Raw genomic sequence first — 15,662 nt, forward strand, 5'->3', positions numbered from 1 at the left:
CCAGAGCCGGCTCTCGGCTTCCCAGAGCCGGCTCTCTCCCTCTCTGTGAGCCTCCAGTCCATTCCAGCCTTGTTTCCGACCTTCTGCTTCGACTCCGACCACTTCCAATCCCTCTGTTCTTCCTTAAAAATGATCTTAGCAGTCTAATATATATCCAGTAGCATCCCAATGATTTTTTTTGGCAATTGAAATTTATTATTGTGACTTAAAACCCCTACCGATTCATTACGCGTTACCACAAAACTTGAACTTCAATTTGCAAGCATACTTATAGATTATATTAACACGTATACAAATAATCAAAATCGATCTTAACCATCTTATATATATTCAATAACATCCTAAACCCTTGTTTATAGCAGTATGAGTTAAATCAACCTTTAAAACAGTGCAAATCTGTAAGCTTAAAACATACGACAAACACAAGTCAATCAAGAATTGTTTCAGACAAATATATACACATACAGATAATCAATTTGACATATAATATGCATGCCAGACCTGATTAATATTCAATTAAAATCCTAGGGACACCTAGGTATGCACAGAACACAGGCAACGGGAGAGAGGAAGAACAGAACTTGCCTTTGCGGTTTTGGAATCAAAACCTTGTCGCCATCTTCCTAGGTTTTTCTGGCGATCATGACTGCCGTCAAGCCTCCTACTGCTCAACCTTCCCTTCTCCTATGACCAATCCTTAATCCACAGTTGAAACCCTCACCAAAGATGCTCTGTTATTGTCTCACAATTTACGTTCTGTTCCTCTCTATCTCTCTGGTACGTGAAAAGGGTTTACATATTTTTTTTAAAACCCTAAGTCAACATAATGTATATTTATAGGTTTAGAAAAACTAAAACCCTAATTCTAATTTTAATCCAAGAAAGAAAAATAACCATAAAAGTTATAATGTAAGTCGGCTAAAAACGTGAGAATATATGTAACCCTACAATTATAACCTATATTAAATTATGATTAATACCTCAAGTTTAATTATTAATAAATACCAATAATTAAAACTAACTCTATATACATATATACCCATATATATATATATGTATATACTTCCATGGGTAAAACGGTACCCATTTACACTATCCAAATAGTCCGTTAATCATATCCAAGCCCAAGTTCGATTAAAAAAAATAAATAAATAATAATAATAATAAAAATAATACATTTAATTTAACATTCCAAATGCCACCTAATCACGCACACTTATTATTAAACAGTTAATTCATTTAAACAACAAAACAGGAAACCACATAACAAAAGTCACGAAAACACCTAAGAATAATAAAATAAAAAAAAATAAAATTCCAATTATGTCCTTTTTAAATTAAAATTTCAATTATGTCCTTTTAAAATTTAGGGGTATTACACTTCCTACTGAGCGTTTAGCTCACCCATTATCTTAATATTTTTCTGGTTTGGGAAAAAAAAGTGGCAGATGACAATCCACCACAAATCTAGATTGGATCGGGATTTTCATTTTGTAATCTTTTGTGTAGAAACATGAACCATATTCTCTTGTAATGACCAAGTGTAGATTGTATAGTATTGTAATAGTGGATGTTATAGAAACAAATATAATTTTAACTATTTTGTGAAACTTTAGTTAATTAGTATAATATTATAAGTTATGGACTTTTAAATTTTGGCTATATTTTATTGACTGTAACTTGATGTAATTAAAGTACGTTCCTTGTAAAAGATTGTGGGACTAGGTGTGAACTGGTGATTCCTTGTTTGGATGAGATGGAGGAATGTGATTTTTATATGTATGTAATCATTTTGGGACATGACAGATTAGTTTTAAGGCCAAGTGAGGTCATTGCATTTTTATGTATTTCAACAGGTTATAGAGAGAGACCTTTTATGAGGAGGTCATGCCGAAATTTTATATATATTATTATTATTATTATTATTATTATTATTATTCGTATCTTTTTGGATCGTTACAGGTGGTGGATGACATTCCTCCACAAGCTTGAGGAGATTAGAGTGTATTTTGCAACTATTTTGTAGACTTGAGCCATTTTTTGTAAAGTAGCATCTTGAAATGTGACGAGCCCCTTTCTAATGCGTTTAGAAAACGAGACTTTTTAATGCGAGAGGTCGCTTCGCAAGGTCAAAATATGAATGTGGTTTTGGAAGCCTTTCTAGTCAAATTTACATTTATAAAAACTACTACTACAACTAATGAAGTATAGCGAGTAGTGATCGTCCACAGAGATTATATGTGTTGGAATTTAACTTTGACTTTAGCGTATCAATTGATTGCAAAAGAAAGAGATTGGTTTGATTAAACTAAGGTGCAATAAAATTAAAATGTAATTAAGGTAAACTAGTGAGAGATAGGGATTTAAGAGATATGAAGAGAGGTCTTAGGGTGTTGGAATCAACACTAAGCTCATGTAATTAACCACTTGCTTTCCATTAATGAGGAATGCATTGTTGTGAGCAAAATACGACTACCAATTGCAATATTAAGCATGAACCATCAAATTAGAGAATGAATTGTCTACATAACCGACAAATAAACTATATGTAGCACAACCCATCAATTATAAGCATGACCTATCGAATTAGTAACAATTGTAGCACACATCAATCTAGAGAATCATGGAATTTGCAATAATAAGCCATGGAATATCAAATCAAGTATAGATTGTCTCCTACTTACAAGCATGAATTAAATTATAGAATAACCCATCAAATATAAGAATAATCCATCAAATTAATTAACAAACCTATCTAATGAAAACCCATGTCTAGCTATCACTAGATTCTCAATTAACCACACATAGACATGCAATTAATATAGAAAAACTAATGTAGAGATCAATTCCTAAATAATCACACATAAGACAACATGTAATCACAAAGAGAATCAATAGGAAGAATTAAACCATATGAATCATGTGAGACATAATTCCTAATTTAATCACACATAGACATATAAATAAACTAGAGAATTAATAGGAAGAATTAGACCATAGAAATCATAGATATATACCAAGATTTATTTAATTCACAAGGTTAGAACACTAATCACAACAATATATATATAAATCCCTAAAATAGAAATACAAGGGTTTGGATTACACAAGACTTAAGGCTCATCCAAGCCCTAAGTGTAGATCTAGCCAATCATAGAGGAGGTGGATGTGGTCATGAAACCCTCAAGGGTAAGCTCCAAACATGGCTCCATCTTCTTCTTCTTCTTCTTCTTTGAAGCTCTAGAGAGAGAGAGTGAATGGATCAAGAGATGTGTTCTTGAGATGTGCCTCCATTTCCCTCTTCTCCTCTAACCCTAATCTCTAATTTTCTAGAGAGAGAGTAATAAAAATATAGAAATTACAATGAAATATATCAATCTCTCTACAGAAATGGTTGAATCCCTCTTATATACAAGGCTTTGAGAGCCCAAATATGTGAGAACTCGGCCTTAGAATCTTCCCTTACAAGCTCTGCCCGAGTTGGGTCGAAATGAGATTCAGATTTGTTTTTTAATAACTTTCACGAATAGTTCGATCGATCAAAGAAAAGTTCGATCGATCAGAGTTGGTTCGATCGATCCAACTTTTCTCAGATCGATTAGACTTTTCTCAGATCTATCCAACTTGGCAGTTTTTCAGTATCAGCCTCATTTTGCTCCAAATCAGCCTCCTTTTGCTCCAAATTCTCACAAAGACTTAGTTTGACTCCAAAAAGGCATTAAGAAGCCATTTTTAGCTCGTTTTAACTTTATTGACCTAAAAAGGGAAATAACACGAAATTAGTCTAAAACGGGAAAATAAAATAGATAAAGGTCCTAGAATGTTCAAACTTAAGGGGTTTAAATGCGCACTTTTCAGCGCTCATCACACTCCCAAACTTAAGTATTGCTAGTCCCTTACAATGAACTACAAAGTAAAGGAATGAAATGAACAACTAAACAATTATGAACTAGAAATCAATAAATGGATAGCGCCACTTTCGTAGGGAACACAATTGTATTTAGCATATGTCACAAGCCTTTTAAACTCTTAAGTTACCCCTAGTGGACGAGTGAAGTCTCGTGAGGGTTTCCAGAAATGATACCCACAAACATTGATCTCATTTTCACAAAAGAGACACCAATATTGCAAACAAGTATTAGGAGAAAACTGCCTCAAGTATGCAATTTTTTAACCATTTCCAAGCAATCTCCCAAAATCTCAACATCAAGCAAACAAGTATGGTCCTCCACACATCAAGAAAATGATCATGCAAATCAAACAACTCTATAATCCTTTTTGAGTGAACCGGCATCAAGTATGCTGCTATCTTAGCCAACTAAAGAAATGATCACATCCTTACCCTCAATCGAGTACACAAATCTAGTACCCTCATGATCATTTTTTTTTTTTTTTTTTTTTTTTTCTATCCTAAAGATCAAAGATGGAAGCATGGTGCAATGTGTTGATCTATTAAGCTTTCTAGCGATCCATGAGGTCGAGTGTTAGGTCAATGACTCCCAAACCAGACGGCTTTAGGGCACTAGGTGTTCAAACACCCCTAAGGACTTTCAAATTCAAACCAGCTAGGCTACAAATCAAAACAAGCTCCATTTAATCATTTCCCACTTCTCATCTTTTGGGAGAAGTCCTCACTTTTTTATTACTTTTGCAACAATTTTTTTTTTTTTTTTTTTTTTTCAAGTTATTAACCTAGAGTTTGGGCCTTCCACCTTTCGGTGCGAGAAATTCAGTACTTGATGAGGCTAGAATCCCGGCTACTCAATGAAAAGGGTTTGTTATCCACTTTTATCAAGATGAAAGCTTTCAATGCACTACTAGCTCAATTGGGATATAACCAATTCAATAGTCAACAAAGCATGTACCCCACAAATGAATGCTAGTGTGCGCCTATGCTAATGTAGAATCCTAGAGTGAATCTCAAAACAATCACAAAATCAAGATGATGTGGACCACAAGTGCAAACAAGATATCAATCTTTCGAAAAATTTACTCCTAAATGGCATCCACATGGCATATAAGGAGTACTGGACTCTTAAGTCAAACAATTTTTAAATTTTAAGCAATATAGTCCTCAAAAGATCAAAATCATAGCTAACATGGATCTCAAATCTTAATCATGCAATTAAGTCTCAAACTTATGTAGAATGCCACAAAGTCACCTTACCCCCAAACTTAAACCGCACATTGTCCTCAATGTGCAATGAGAACAATGAAAAAGATGGAAAGAGTATACCGTAGTGGCGAAAACATGAAGCCCGGCAATGATTCAATATGAAAAAGGTCTCCCCCAAACTTGGAATCAACAACCTATTTGAATAACCACACTAGCAAACTCACATCAAATATCAAATGGGATAAAAATAATCAAATCATGCATTCTAAGGCAATATAACACAAGATGAAAGAGAGATATGAGATCAAGCCATAGTTAAAGCATTAAAGTATCATGACTACACATAAGGGCACAAAGGTGAAAAGTTTTTATATTTTTCTTTTTATTAAAGCATGTATATACAAAATGCTAGAAAACAAAGAATCAAATGTATGAACAAAATGCAAAAAGAAAAATAAAGAAGGTAAAATGTAATGAAAGAATATGTACAATGCAAGAAATGAAAAACAAAAAGTAAGAAATGATGCAAGAACAAAATAATGAAAAATAAAAATAAAAACACTTTTTTTTTTTTTTTTTTTTTTTTTTTTTTTTTCTGAAAACATGAAAAGAAAAATGAAAAATGAAAAATGCAAGAAATATACAAAGTGGGTGCTAAGTTTAACGTCTCTAGCAAGACGGAATGCTACTTTGAAAAATAATTTTTTTTTTTATTAATTAATTAATTATTATTATTGTTATTTTTGTTAGACAAAACAAATATGAACACAAACAAAAATAATAAAAAATAAATAAAAAGGCAAGTAAATAAAAATGTAAGAAAATAAAGAATGCAAAGAAATAATAATTTTTTTTTTTTATTTTTATTATTATTATCTTTTTTTGTGGAAAAAGAAAAATAAAAATAAAAATAAAATAAGAATAGAAAGAGGAAAAAGTCAAAAAGTCAAAGGGGCAAAGTTGTGATTGATCGAAGGATGATCGATCTAAACTCGATCGATCGAAGATGTAAACACCTGCAGACAAGCTCGATCGACACATAGAGAGGTGAAAAATGCAGAGCTCCAAAAAATTTATAAGTATGGAATGAAGATCGATTTGAGTAATCTCGATCGATCTTGGAACACTCAGATCGATCTGAAATGAAATTCGCTCGATATACAGAGAGCTGATTTCTGCAGAGAATTGACTGCAGAGAGGTTCGATCAATCGAAGGGACATTTGTGATCGATCGAACTAGCACCAAATGCCTAATTTTGAGATGAAAGTGCAGAAAATCCAATGCTAAGCCCCAATGATGGTAACAAGAATAGAGATTGAAAAATAAATGGAAAAATGTACACAAGAACGAAAAATAAAAACAAATAAGGGAGGAATAGAGTTTTGAAACTCTACGAATACTAGTGTTTATGCCTAACATGCATGAAAATCTTCAATGAAGCTCAATGGAACATATCTAAACGCCGTAAGAAGTGAAAGATAAAAAGAAATGGGAGAGGAATAGAGTTGAAAACTCTACGAATGCTAGTGTTTAACGTCTCTAGCAAGACATTGGGCCAGCTCACTAATCAAAAGAGTCAAAAACCAGATATGAAACATCCTTATTGATCCTCTTTTCACTTTTCTCATTTAATGTCCCACTTACAACAATGAAATCATCCTCTAAAAGAATGACTTGAAAAGAAAAGAAAAAAATGATACTGTTCCTTTCATCCACGGTCTTGAAACTAAAATCAATCATGGTTAGTCTTGCCTCTTTGTTGTGTTCTTGAAACACATTCAAATGATCATTCACTTTGATAATTGGTGAGACAATGTTTTTCAAAGACTCATTTGGAATATCAAGAAACACTTTCTCTTCATCCCTCTTCTCTTCCTCAAAAATAACCATCTCCTCACTTTCCAAGTTAGCTAAGGAGTCTATTAGAGAGTTCACTTCATTTGTAGAGCTTTCAAGGTTAAAACCACAATTTTCATACATTTCTAGAAAGCACTCCTCAAGAGTGTCATTAGAGATAATAGAAGGAATGCTCTCTTTTACGAGTTCCTCCTCCTTCTCTCCTACCTCAAGTGTGGTCAACATCTCTTCACTCTCTAAAGTAGCAATGGTCGAGATAAAATCATTATCAAAACAAGGAAAGTTCTCATTAATCATATTATGCTCTATTGGATTAGCCACTAACTCACTTGCCACTTCATTCTCTATACAAGATAGAGTGATAGGCATTAGCTCACTTGCTACTTCTTCCTCTTCACTCTCATCATCCTCATCTATATACATTGAAGTTCTTGCCATTTTTTCATTTGCCTCTTCCTCCTCCCCTTGACGAGAAAGAGTACTTACAATTTGCTCAACTTGAGCTTCTAACTTGGCTAAAGTTTGAGAATGAGAATGAATAAGTGGAGTATGTGAAATATGCACATCAAGTAAAGCTAACACTTTATCTTCAAATCCGGGTGAGTACATAGAAGGTGGTGGAGTTGGTTTATCATAAAATGGTGGGGGAGGGTAATAGTCACAAGAAGGATAATGAGAATAGTCAAGTCAATAATAAGATGATGCATGTTGAAATGAATTGGACTCAACCTCATAAGGATTAAAATATGGTGGAGGGACATAAGGTGAGGGGAAGTAATTTTCCTCCAAACTTGGATCAAACAATGGCTCAATCCACATTCAAAATCCAAATGCAACAAATAATTGCCTCCATAAGGGCCGATGCTTGGACAAAAATTTAAGCAATATAATAAGCCTCAACAAGGGCTGTCACAAGCATGCAAAGAAGTGCACAATTAAAATACAAAAGTTCCAAAAATTGCTCACAAAGGTCCTTAAGCAACTTCAAATTTTAATATTAACTTTAAGCTCCAACAATTGCTTCAAGTTCCAAAGTTTGCCTCTCTTGTAGTCAAGTACCTAATTGACAAATAATATCAAGAATGAGAAATGAATATAAAGTGGAAAATAAAATATAAAAAAAAGAAGCAATCAAATGAACATTATTGTCTAGTCTAACTTCAATAAAACCGTTAATCCTCGGCAATGACGTCAAATTTGACGAGGCCCTTTCTAATGCGTTTAGAAAATGAGACTTTTTAATGCGAGAGGTCACTTCGCAAGGTCAAAATATGAATGTGGTTTTGGAAGCCTTTCTAGTCAAATTTACATTTATAAAAACCACTACTACAACTAATGAAGTATAGCGAGTTGGGATCGTCCACAAAGATTATACGTGTGAGAATTTAACTTCAACTTTAGCGTATCAATTGATTGTAAAAGAAAGAGATTGGTTTGATTAAACTAAGGTGCAATAAAATTAAAATGCAATTAAGGTAAACTAGTGAGAGATAGGGATTTAAGAGATATGAAGAGAGGTCTTAGGGTGTTGGAATCACCACTAGGCTTATGTAATTAACTACTTGCTTTCCATTAATGGGGAATACATAGTTGTGAACAAAATGCGACTACCAATTGCAATATTAAGCATGGACCATCAAATTAGAGAATAAATTGTCTACCTAACCGACAAATAAACTATATGTAGCACAATCCATCAATTCTAAGCATGACCCATCAAATTAATAACAATTGTAGCACACATCAATCTAGAGAATCATGAAATTTGCAATAATAAGCCATAGAATATCAAATCAAGTGTAGAGTGTCTACCTACCTACAAGCATGAATTAAATTGTAGAACAACCCATTAAGCATAAGAATAATCCATCAAATTAATTAACAAACCCATCTAATGAAAATCCATGTCTAGCTATTACTAGATTCTCAATTAACCACACATAGACATGCAATTAATATAGAAAACTAGTATAGAGATCAATTCCCAAATAATCACACATAAGACAACATGTAATCACAAAGAGAATCAATAGGAAGAATTAAACTATATGAATCATGTGAGACATAATTCATAATTTAATCACACATAGACATGTAAATAAACTAGAGAATTAATAGGAAGAATTAAACCATAGAAATCATAGATATATTGTGACGTTTCCAATTTTCTACATTTTCATTTTTCCAGTAATTCGTTGATGCAAGGGTATTTCGGTCTTTTCACGTTTTGTGTACCGGTTTTTAGTTGGGTTCATTACACTTTGTGCATTTTAATTTATGTGGATTAAGTGGTATTTGTATGTGGTGCATTTATATGTGTGAGGTGTAAAATGGAAGAAAATGAAAAGGGAAAAGAAATTTAAAAGTGGTGGGACCCACCACTATATCAAGAGTGGTCTAGAGACCACATTTCCAACCCTCATTCTCTCTCCCCGCTGAATCTCTCTCTCACTCTCTTGTTGTGCTTTTTCTTTTTCTTTTCTCTTTCAATCTTTGAATGAGGGTATCTCACTCAATACTTGGTGGATTTAAGTGCCATTTGAGGCAAAACGAAGAGCACGATGAGCTCTACGCACTAGTACTAGAAATTTCAGCTTTGGTGCCCTTCTTGGATTTTGAAATTTCGAGACCCATTTCAAGGGTTTTGCTCAATCTAGAGGTAGGGGTTCTTAATCCACAATTTTCTTGCTCCTATGTGAATTACATCTTTTAAATTGTTGCAAGACATGCTTATTTATGCTAGTTGTAGTTTAAAGTAGTTAGAACATGTGTATGTGGTTATGTGAGAACTTGTATTAAATGTTTTATGTGGAAAACTTGCCTATGTGATGATTTAAATATGTTCGTTGTGCTAGATGTATTGTTGTATAAAAGCATGTTGATATTTCTTAAGAAATTCTTGTGAAATTATGCCTGCCTTACTTAAATTGAGTTGGTTGTGAAATGATGAATATATTCATGGTATTGATGCACTCGTGCACTTACATTGGGCATGAAATGGGAGAATTTGTTTTGAAACAAAAAGGGGGAATTTTGGGAAAGTGATTTGATGAACTGGCTTTGTGAAAACCCGGTCGACGCGAGGGTACCAAAGGGCCTGAGTGTTAATATAGCCTAGAGGGGACTACGGAGTCGCCCTAGCGTGGTTAAGCTAGCTGGGCCCATAATGACGCCGCGGGGGTACTAAGGGTTAGGGACACTAGCCAATCCTCCTCTTGTGTCGTTGCGGGGTCACCAAAGGGGGGTACTAAGGGTTAGGGACACTAGCCAATCCTCCTCTTGTGTCGTTGCGGGGTCACCAAAGGGCGGGTTATATTAACAGTTTGAAAGTGATGGTTTTGGAAATGAAAATGGGGAGCGATATCGGCATGCATTTTGCATTCCATGGCATTGCATTGTTTGTACTTTAGTTGGTTGGAATGTTGTATTATCCCGACCTTGTATGATCCCCATTCCTATTGATCTATTCTTTGTATGGATTCACAAGGACACAAGATGCGTGTCTTAAGTGCTACTTACTGAGCTTTATGCTCACCCTATTATTTAATAATTTTTTTTCAGGAAACGGGAAAGAAGTGACGGATGACTTTCCACCACAGGCCTAATTTGGATTAGAAGACTTCTTTTTGCTATTTTTGTATTAAGTCCCATATTTTTGTAAAATCTTAGTTTGTTATATTTGGTATAGAGATTTGTGAGCTCTTGTTATTGTAACTATATTTTGGGATTGTAATTATGATAATTTGGACTAAACGGTATGTAGATGTTCCACCATGAGATGAGCCATGTTGAGGTATAATGAACAGAAGGATGGGATGTTGGAGTATATTAATTGTATTATGTGTTGGGACAGGTTGGAGGTGTTTTGAAAGGCCAGGAAGGGCCATTGCGTTTTTTTTATTTGAGCAGGTGGTCCCCTTTTTAGGGGAGGTCATGTCAATTTTTTTTTTTTTTTTTTTTTTTAAATGGTATCAGTTTAGGGTCATTACAAAATGGTATCAGAGTAATGGTTCGAAAACCTTAAGACGACGGGTAAGGTTGACCTAAGTAGGACTTGAGATGATTCGGATTTGTTGCATGTTAAAGTGTTTATTGTTTTGAGAAGTACACTTACTTGCTTAGTTGCTTACGTGTATATGGTTTTGAAAAGCATGCTTACCTGGGTACTTGCTTATTTGCTTACATGATTACATGTTTTTATGTTATATGTGTGTAGTACTGACTTAAATGATCCATGAGTAAGTGTTATGGGTTCAACATGTAATCGTTAAGTTTGCGCACTTCTGTGTTGTATTAATTCTGTGAGTTATCACCTATGAACGGGGTAGGTATCAGTATTGGGAGCAAGGGTGATGTGAATAGCACAATCTTCTGGGTCTGGTTTGATTTGAATGCGTTGTTCCACTAGGAGTTTCTTTTTTTTTTTTTTTTTTTTTTTTTTTTTTTTTTTTTTTCTAGAGACTGGCACTGGTGAAGAGGTTTGATCTTAGGTGTTATCTGGGACAGAAGTCCTTATTTTCTTGCACGGGCGAGAATTTATGTTGTGTTTCCTCGGTGTGGTGAGTGGACTTTTGGGGTGATGGATTAGTAGGGTATGGTGTAAGAGTCATGAAATCATTTTGTGTAAGTAAAGTTGATTAGATGTCAATGGACGTGAGGTGGCATGTAGTGTATGACTTGTGAGGTTCTAGTGCTGTATGGGTTGAGTAAGGTTTTGTATTTGGATTTTTATTTAGAAGTTCACTAATGGTAAGGTTGAGAGTTGTCCCTTAGATTACTGTTTGGAAATAAAATTTGAGGTTGATCTTGAGTTAGTGACGGGATGAGTAGGTTGCACCTTTTGTTATGATTTTCAGTGACGAAGGCAGAAACTAAGTGTGATGTTGTTTGGTGATCATAGAGTATTGGTCACAGATTGTGTTGAGCCAGGATGAGGAGTGACCTCTTGGGCTTGGTGGCCTGTTCTTTTTGATTTATTTGTTTTGTGGCCTTGTGGGCGGGTATGTGTGAGCATATGCAGGTGGCACCAGAGGGCTACCACACTGAGCGAGCTACGGGCACACAACTCAGATGAAATCGATGTGGACATTCCATTGTGTTGGATAGTAATTGTACCGTTTGGCTGGGTAATGATAGTGTTGGGGGTGTAAGAGTAGTATACCCTTTTGTTTGGTGGGATAGGTTAGTTGTAAGTGTAACTTGAAGGTCCAATTAGATACTAATGAGAGACCATTGTTTTATAGTCGTCGTCTGCTATAGTTTATGTGATTGACCATATAGTGTAGTGTTTGTTTTCCTCTTAGGGACTGTTTCTGTAGTGTGCCATGTATGATTCTTTTCTTGTGACGGGTTGTTGCCTATAGTGTTGGGCATCACGAGTAGTGTGTGTTTCATGTTAGGTTAGTATCACTCTTGAATGAGCGGTTGGTTAGTAGAGGCTTGTTGGTGCCAAGGGATTAGAGTGGTGTAGTTGTTTTGGGAAGGATGATCATGGGGGTGTTAGTACTTGAGGTTCCTGTATTGGAGAATAAGTTAGTTTAGGGGTGATCCCAGTATTCAGGAAGATAGTAGTGATTGATCGCATTATTGATAGTTTTGAGAAGACAGTTGGGTGTTAAGCATTTTGGATTATTATGTTCATTTTTGTTTGAGGATTTGTTGGCAAGGCATTGCCATGTGAATGTTCTTTTCTAGTGGTAAATAGTGGTTGTTATGGGGAGCAGTGAGAGCTATGCTTGTTCTTTGTTTATGATGATATTATCTTAAGGATGTTCGAGGAAAGATCATTTTGAAGTGACTTGATGGTCTGATGGGATAATAGGTTTGAACAGTTGTTGGAATAAGTGACAATGGAAGTGTTATGATATCATGGTGTGATGTTTAATGCTGATGAGAACGATGGTTTTTGGTATGATCCGAAGATGGATTAGAGATCGTGAGTGTTGTTGTATGTTGTTAGGTAAATGATGGGAAGTGTGTGCCAGTTGAAGCGATTGTGGACGGCTTAGTCCTTAGAGCCAACGAGAGCGGTGTTGCCGGATAGGCATCTTTTTCTTTTGAGGAGTCAATGGACAGTCGTGATTGAGGTTACGAGTCTTGAGTGTACGGTATTCGAGGTAGTGACATCTAGGAGAACGAAGGTGGAATGGGTGGTAAAATGTTATTTTTTTTGACTTAAAGGTTGTCATTTGGAGTAACAGTTTTTCGATGGGAGCGGACACGGTGTCCAATGTACAGTGATGGTTCTTAGTGTTAGTATGTTAAGGGCATTGGTGCTTTTATCTAATTAGTTTTGGTTAGCATAGTGTTGCAGAGAAATGTGTATGAGGTTTTTGTGTTAATTGTGTAGGACGACGGTCCGGTAATGGGCGAGGTCGCTTAGATTAGTGCTCGTGGTTCCGTATGCGTTCCAAGTTGGTTCTTCTCCTTGGGTTTAAGGAGTTCAGTTCATCTCAGGTGAGAATGGGTGCTCATGGTTGGATGACTAGTGAGTAATATATGATAGGATGTCTGGTTCATTAAGGTACGAGTTGTTGGTCTCTTGTGAGAGTGGGGTTTATTACCCTTCCATTTGTTCTAGTCTTGGAAAGGACGTCGTTGTTGTGGGTCTTGTCTATGCTTAGGAGTTGTGCGCGTCTGTGGACGGACGGATTTGTGAGTAGGTGTTGCGCTGTTAGAATTTGACGATTGAGGTTCTGATTGAAGGGGGTCGACTTACTTCCACAGAGGGAGGTATAGCCTTTAGCTTTGTAGTGTTTGTTTTAAGAATGGTTTTGACTGGTAGGATATGAGGCACGGGTTACGGATTAGGGATTGTGTTTCCGTTATTGGTACTAGCGGTGATGGCTAGGAAATGTGTCGTGAATCGCAGTTTGAGGATAATTGGGTGATGTGATGTGACTCATGTATTTGGATGTTTTTAGAAGTGATTGATTCTAGTAGTGTCTTGAGGACATGTGTTGGAATTGTTGAATGTTATGTAGTTAGAGAATGATTATGGAATTCCATTGGGAATAATAGGAATGATTGATCTTGGGTTTTAGACCTTAGGTATGAGATAGTTGCATTGTATATTTTGACGAGGTTAGAATTGGATTGGATGATGTTATGGAGTTGTTTAGCTGGTATAGGTATTATGAGAAAATTAGAGAAAGTTGATGTTGGTTGGTGATTGGGACATTGGTGCTGCATTGTCATGTTTATTATGGTTATGTGATTGTGTTAAGATTAAAATTTTGAGAGTAGGTGTATAACTGTATAATTTTTAAGGTTATGTAAAACGATGGATTGATTAGAAAGTAGATCTTGTGGTAGCTTTGTAGACTGTGTGAGATTGTGTTTGAGGTTTAGACCTGAGGACAGGGACGATGTCTGTGTCGAGATCGGATTGAGGATGAGAATGGTCTGGCCAACCATTTCTCTTGAATCAATCCTTCTTTGGCACGATGTCGGGTCAAAGGTTAATGATCGTTCCGACTTGTTAATGATTATGAGAGTATGGTACTGTACATTGTGTGGGCGTGACAATGTAGACTTACATGATTTATCTTGAGTGATGAAAGGTGTTTGGTGGTATTGGGTGTTTGATAACGGGTTAGTGGTATAATCATTGATTATTAAAGATCTTGTTTCGAGAAATTATGCCTTGGGTGCAGGATAGTATGCCTATTGATTTGGTGATAAATGTATATGTAGTTATTGGAGGACTCATTGTTTGATCATGTTGAAGTTGTTAAGTGTAATGATTGTTGTATAAGTATGATTAGTATTTGTTGGTACGGTTATGTGGTGGTGTAGCTCCTTCTTGGATAGTAAGTGTTTGGTCTGTCAGAGACGTATGGACTAGAGTTGAAATGGATTGAGAGATGGACGGGATTCCTTGTTTGTGGTTTGGTGTGTGTTCTTTAGAGGATGAGTTGTGGTTGGATGTCGTCTTAATTGGTAATTTGGTGACCATTTATCTTTTGGGCCAGGAGCCTTTCGTGGCAGTGTTGAATGGACTGATGTCCAGTATGAGTCAGGCGTATAGCCCGGTCGGTCTTGTGTTGTGACGTGGTGAGAGTTGGGTAACTGCATTAGTTTCTGTGGTGGTATTGGTGACATCCAAGTCAAAGGTAGTAATGTCGGTGGGTTTATAATCTCGGGGTTTTGTGAGGTATTTTTAGAGATTTGTGGCTGTGGACCTTTTTCTTAAGGAGGGTAGATTTCGAGGACGAAATCTCTTTAAGGAGGGTAGATTGTGACGTTTCCAATTTTCTACATTTTTCATTTTTCCGGTAATTCGTTGATGCAAGGGTATTTCGGTCTTTTCACGTTTTGTGTACGGGTTTTTAGTTGGGTCCATTGCACTTTGTGCATTTTAATTTATGTGGATTAAGTGGTATTTGTATGTGGTGCATTTATATGTGTGAGGTGTAAAATGGAAGAAAATGAAAAGGGAAAAGAAATTTAAAAGTGGTGGGACCCACCACTATATCAAGAGTGGTCTAGAGACCACATTTCCAACCCTCATTCTCTCTCCCCGCTGAATCTCTGTCTCACTCTCTTGTTGTGCTTTTTCTTTTTCTTTTCTCTTTCAATCTTTGAATGAGGGTATATCACTCAATACTTGGTGGATTTAAGTGCCATTTGAGGCAAAACGAAGAGCACGATGAGCTCTACGCACTAGTACTAGAAATTTCAGCTTTG

General features: G+C 35.8%; 1 protein-coding gene across 12 annotated transcripts in view; it reads left to right on the top strand.

Annotated features, from left to right (window-relative positions):
• Positions 1–15,662, top strand: part of LOC132306658 (membrane protein of ER body-like protein) — a 41,173-nt gene that overhangs the window by 15,541 nt on the left and 9,970 nt on the right. The window lies entirely within an intron of this gene.

Source organism: Cornus florida, unplaced genomic scaffold (genome assembly GCF_030987335.1).
Source record: "Cornus florida cultivar Cherokee Brave unplaced genomic scaffold, ASM3098733v1 CherokeeBrave_3.0.0_Hap2_Chr05, whole genome shotgun sequence".
Lineage (NCBI taxonomy): Eukaryota > Viridiplantae > Streptophyta > Magnoliopsida > Cornales > Cornaceae > Cornus > Cornus florida.